General features: G+C 40.4%; 1 protein-coding gene across 4 annotated transcripts in view; it reads right to left on the reverse strand.

Moving 5' to 3' along the window:
* The window catches only part of CPEB3 (cytoplasmic polyadenylation element binding protein 3), a 348,047-nt gene that overhangs the window by 25,877 nt on the left and 315,586 nt on the right, over window positions 1-6,584 (reverse strand). The window lies entirely within an intron of this gene.

Here is a 6,584-nt window from a genome sequence, read left to right on the forward strand (position 1 = left end):
GTATGGAGGTTAAATTAAAAATAGAACTACCACATGAACCAGCAATCCTATTACTGGGCATATACACAGAGAAAACTAGAATTCAACAAGACACAGGTACGCCAGTGTTCACTGCAACAATATCTACAATAGCCAGGACATGGTAGCAACCTAAATGTCCGTAAACAAAGGAAAGGATAAAGAAGATGTGGTGCATTTATATAATGGTAAATCAGCCATAAAAAAGGGACAAAACTGGGTCATTAGTAGAGACATGGATGGACCTAGAGAGTGTCATGCACGGTGAAGTCAGAAAAACAGATGCTGTATATTAACACATATATGTGGAGTCTAGGAAAATGGTACAGATGATCTTATTTGCAAAGCAGAAATAGAGATGTAGAGAATGAATATACAGATACCAAGGAGGAAAGGGGAGGGGAGCACTGGGAGACTGGGATTGACGTATATATGCTACCGATTGCTGCTGTTGTCATTCAGTCGCAAAGTTATGTCTTACTCTTTTGTGACTCCATAAACTGTAGATGGACAGACCCCTCTGTCCATGGGATTTCCCAGGCAAGAATACTGGAATGGGTTGCCATTTCCTCCCGACATCAGGTATCAGACCTGAGTCTCCAGCTGACTGCAGACCAGAAAATTTGTAAATGGATGGTTTGATGTTACTGCAAATAATAATACAAAACAGATCTGGGTGGGAAAAAAATAAAACCAAATGTGTCTCCATCTCCATTTTGGTTCTTGCAGAGCTGGGTAAATGGTGTCATGAGGAGATACGGAACACTGAAAAAGGAACAGATTGGGAAAGGGGAGAGTAGGAAATCAAGAATTATCTTTTGGTTGTTAAATTGAGATCCTTATATCAAAAGTAGAGACGGTGACTTAAAGGAAAGGTCAACCTGAAAATATAAATTTGGGGAAGGCAGTATTTGTAAGACGTGTGGGACCGAATGAGATCTCCTGCAGTATTATTTATATAGTGAAGCACTATACAGCAGGGAAAAATCAATGAGTATACCATGGATAAGTCTCAAAAACTTGAGGTTGAATGCAAAAATAATATGTATAGTCAAGTCTATATATACTAAAAACAGGCAAAAATGAAACACTTATTTGATATATACAAATAAATCACATATATTGTTATTTCACATTTGAAAAATAAAAAACTGAGTGACATTCATATGAACAACACATTGATTATGTCCTACTCTGGTGATGGAAGTAAAGTCCAATGCTGTAAAGAACAATACTGCATAGGAACCTGGAATGTTAGGTCCATGAGTCAAGGTAAATTGTAAGTGGTCAAAGAGGAGATGACATCAAACAGGAGAGTGAACATCGCATTGTAGGAATCAGTGAACTAAAATGGACTGGAATAGGTCAATTTAACTCAGAGGACCATTATATCTACTACTGTGGGCAGGAATCCCTTAGAGGAAATGGAGTAGCCCTCATAATCAACAAGAGGGTCCAAAATGCGGTACTTGGATGCAGTCACAAAAACGACAGAATGATGTCTGTTCGTTCCCAAGACAAACCGTTCAACAATATCACAGTAATCCAAGTCTGTGCCCCAACCAGGCACGCTGAAGAAGCTGAACAGTTCTGTGAAGACCTAAAAGACCTAGAACTAACACACAAAAAAGATGTCCTTTTCATTATAGGGGACTGGAATGCAAAAGTAGGTATCAACAGATACCTGGAGTGACAGGTAAATTTGGCCTTGGAACACAAAATGTAGCAGGGCAAAGACTAATAGAGTTCTGCCGAGAGAACACACTGGTCATAGCAAACACCCTCTTCCAACAACACAGGAGAAGACTCTACACATGGACGTCACCAGATGGTCAATACCAAAATCAGACTGATTATATTCTTTGCAGTCAAAGATGGAGAAACTATATGGTCAGCCAAAACAAGGCCGGGAGCTGGCTGTGACTCAGATCATGAACTCCTTATTGCAAAATTCAGACTTAAATTGAAGAAAATAGGGAAAACCACTAGACCATACAGGTATGACCTAAATCAGATCCCTTAGGATTATAAAGTGGAAGTGACTTAACAGATTCAAGGAATTAGATCTAATAGAGGGCCAGAAGAACTATGGACGAAGGTTTGTGACATTTTACAGGAAGCAGGGATCAACACCATCCCCAAGAAAAAGAAATGCAAAAAGGCAAAATGGTTATCTGAGGAAGCCTTACAAATAGCTGAGAAAATATGAGAAGCGAAAGGCAAAGGAAAAGATATTCCCATTTGGCAACACAGTTCCTTTTGGGAAAGGTAAAAGGAAAGATATACCCATTTGAACGCAGAGTTCCAAAGAATAACAGAGATAAGAAAGCCTTCCTAACTGATCAACACAAAGAAAGAGGAAAACAATAGAATGGGAAAGACTAGAGATCTCTTCAAGAAAATTAGAGATACCAAGGGAACATTTCATGCAAAGATGGGCACAATAAAGGACAGAAATGGCATGGACCTAACAGAAGTAGAAGATATTAAGAAGAGGTGGCAAGAATACACAGAAGAATGATACAATAAAGATCTTCATGACCCAGATAACCATGACAGTGTAATCACTCACCTAAAGCCAGACATCCTGGAATGCGAAGTCAAGTGGGAAGCATCACTATGAACAAAGCTAGTGGAGGTGATGGAATTCCAGTTGAGCTATTTCAAATTCTGAAAGATGATGCTGTGAAAGTGTTGCACTCAATATGGCAGCAAATTTGGAAAACTCAGCAGTGGCCATAGGACTGGAAAAGGTCAGTTTTCATTCCAATCCCAAAGGCAATGCCAAAGAATGTTCAAACTACTGCACAATTGCACTTATCTCACACTCTAGCAAAGTACTGCTCAAAATTCTTCAAGCCAGGCTTCAACAGTAAGTGAACTGTGAACTTCCAGATGTTCAAGCTGGATTCAGAAAAGGCAGAGGAACCAGAGATCAAATTGCCAACATCTGTTGGATCATCGCAAAAGCAAGACAGTTCCATAAAAAAAATTCTACTTCTGCTTTACTGACTATGCCAAAGCCTCTGACTGTGTGGATCACCACAAACTGTGAGAAATTCTTCAAGAGATAGGAATATCAGATCACCTTCCTGCCTCCTGAGAAATCTGTATACAGGTCAAGAAGCAACAATTAGAACTGGACTTGGAACAACACATGGGTTCCAAATCGGGAAAGGAGTACGTCAAGGCTGTTTACCGTCACCCTGCTTATTTAATTTATATGCAGAGTACATCATGCAAAATGCTGGGCTGGGTGAAGCACAAACTGGAATCATGATTGCTGGAAGAAATACCAGTAACCTCAAATATGCAGATGACACCACCCTTATGGCAGAAAGTGAAGAAGAACTAAAGAGCCTCTTGATGAAAGTGAAAGAGGAGAGTGAAAAAGGTGGCATAAAACTCAACACTCAGAAAACTAAGATCAGGGCATCCGGTCCCATCACTTTATGGCAAATAGATGGGGAAACAATGGAAAAAGTGACACACTTTATTTTCTTGGGCTCCAAAATCCCTGCAGATGGTGACTGCAGCCATGAAATTGAAAGATGCTTGCTGCTTGGAAGAAGAGTTATGACCAACCTAGACAGCATATTAAAAAGCAGAGATATTACTTTGCCAACAAAGGTCCGTCTAGTCAAGGCTATGGTTTTTCCAGTGGTCATGTATGGATGTGAGAGTTGGACTGTAAAGAAAGCTGAGCACTGAAGAATTGATGCTTTTGAACTGTGGTGTTGGAGATGACTCTTGAGAGTCCCTTGGACTGCAAGGAGATCCAACTAGTCAATCCTAAAGGATATCAGTCCTGAATATTCACTGGAAGGACTGATGTTGAAGCTGAAACTCCAATACTTCGGCCACCTGATGCAAAGAACCGACTCATTTGAAAAGACCCTGATGCTGGGAAAGATTGAAGGTGAGAGGAGAAGGGGACAATACAGGATGAGATGGTTGGATGGCATCACTGACTGAATGGACGTGAGTTTGAGTAAGCTCCCGGAGTTGGTGATGGACAGGGAGGCCTGGCATGCTGCAGTCCATGGGGTTGCAAAGAGTTGAACACAGCTGAGTGACTGAACTGAACTCTGTACCAAACACAATGGGAGAAGCTTAAAAACCAGTGAGGAAGGAGAGGATACATAAGCCAACAGCTCACACAGTCACATTAACCTTGGAAGTAGACCTCGAGGCAGAAACTATTATTTGGAGTAAAGAGGGGTATCTCATAATGATAAAGTGATTTCAGTTAACCAGGAAGTTAGAACAACTCCAAATTGATATACACCTCAAAATCCATAAAGGACAAATAGACAACTACTTCAAAGGAAATGGACAAGGAATATTAGAGGTCTTAACACACCTCCTTCAGTAGAATAAGCAGACCCTCCCACTCCCAAAATAGGCAGCAGTGTATACGTAATTTGAATAATACAGTTAACAAGCATGACAGCTGACGTAGCTGCAGAATACATTCTTTGGAAGCTTATGTGTAACACTCACCAAAACTGACCATACGCTGAGTCATAATGCAAGTCCCAGCACGTTTTTAAAAAATGAAAATCACATACACAGTGTTTACTTTCTCCACTCCTATTGAAGAGAGTGTAGTATTGGCATAAAGACTGATCAAAAGTATGTTTGAGGCCCTTCCTTGTGTAATATGGCAATAAAAAAAAGAAAGCACACACATCAGAAAATAAGATATACAACTTCTGATTTACAATGATTGTCTATGTAGAAAATTCCAAACAATCTACAAGAAAAGCTACTAGAATTGAGTTCAGGAAGTTCTCAGGATACAAAGTCAACATACAGAAATTAAAATGTATTTCTATACGTTTGGCAATAAAAAACTGGAAATTGAAAATTTTAAACATTTATATGATAGCACTGAAGTCCATAAAACAAGCCTTAGAAAATATTTAAAAGGTTTGTGTGCTGAAAACTACAAAATGCTCATGAAAGAAATAAAGAAGTTCTTAAAAAATAGAGATATACATTACATTCATGGATTCAAAACTGTTAAGATTGCAGTTATCTCCATATAGGTCTATAGGCACAAAGCAATTCCAATCAAAATTCCAGGAGAACATTTTGTAGAAATAAAACAGACTCTAAAATTTATATAGAAAGGCAAAGGAGGGTGTCCCTGGAGGCTCAGTGGTCAGGAATTCGCCTGCTAATGTAGGAGACACATGGGTTCCATCCCTGGTCTGGGAAGATCCCACATGGCGTGGAGCAACTAAGGCCACGAGCCACCAGTACTGAAGCCTCTGTGCCCCAGAGCCCGGGCTCCACAAGAGAAGCCCCTGCAGCGAGAAGCCCAGGCGCTGCACCCAGAGAGCGGCCCCACAGCGAGAGAAGCCTGCGTGCGGTAACAGACCCAGCACAGCCAAAATAAAGCTTAGAAAGGCAAAAGAGCCACAAGGATAAAAAACAACTATGAAAAAGGAAACAGCCGGAAGACTTAAACTGCCAGATTTTAAAGCTTACTGTAAATGTAATCAATAGAGTGTCGTACTGGCATAAAGACAAATTACTGGAACAGAATTGATTGCCTACAAAAAATGACACTAAAATTCTATATAATAAATTACCAATTGATTTTCTACAAAGGTGCTAAAGCAATTCAATGGAGAAGACAATCTTTTCAAAAATTGTGTCCATATGCTAAAAAAAAATCCTCACAACTCCGAACATACCTTACGTCTTGTGCAAAATTTAATTCAAAGTTAATCATGGACAAACATAACAAACCTAAAGCTGATTAACTCCTGCAGAAACAGAAAACATCAGAGAAAAACTCTGTGATGTTGGGTTGGGTGATGCGTTCTTAGAAATGATACCAAAAGCATGATCCATGGAAGAAAAACTAAGTCAAACCTCCCTAGTGGTCCAGTGGTCAGGAGTCTGCCTGCCAACGCAGGGGACCAAGGTTTGAACCTGGTGCGGGAAGATCCAGGTGCCGTGGAGCAACTAAGCCACGTACCACCACCACCACCAAGAGCAGGTCCTAGAGCCCGAGAGCTGCAGCTGCTGAGGGCAACGTGCCCCGGAGCCTGTGTCCTACACCAGGAGAAGCCACCGCAAGGAGAAGCCCGCTCTACGATGAAGAGTAGCCCTTGCTCGCCACGACAAAGACCCAGTGCAGCCAAAAATAATCTTTTTTTAAAAGTTGTGCTTTGGAAAAAATTAAGAACTTCCACGATTTGAAAGACACTAGAAAGAATGAAGAGTCACAGCATGAGAGAAAATACTTCCAAATCACATAACTGATATCAGGCTTATAGCTTGAGCATATCAAGAACACATAAAGAACTTCTAAAACTCAGTAAGCAACCCAATTTAAAAACAAGCAAAAGATCTGAACAGGCACATCACCTAATTAGACACACTGAAGATAAATAAGCGCATGAAAGATGTTGAAGGTCTTTTCCAACAGTGTGTGGTGGTACATCCACTCCAAGTACACCCCTACGAGAAGAAGTCACAATTTTAAAGCCGGACAATACGAACTGTTGATGAAGATGCAGAGCAAAGTGTATGGCCACTTTGGAAAACAG

This window comes from Bos grunniens, chromosome 26, assembly GCF_055505025.1.
Source record: "Bos grunniens cultivar Pamir isolate PY7600 chromosome 26, Bosgru_T2T1.0, whole genome shotgun sequence".
NCBI classification, from domain to species: Eukaryota; Metazoa; Chordata; class Mammalia; order Artiodactyla; family Bovidae; genus Bos; species Bos grunniens.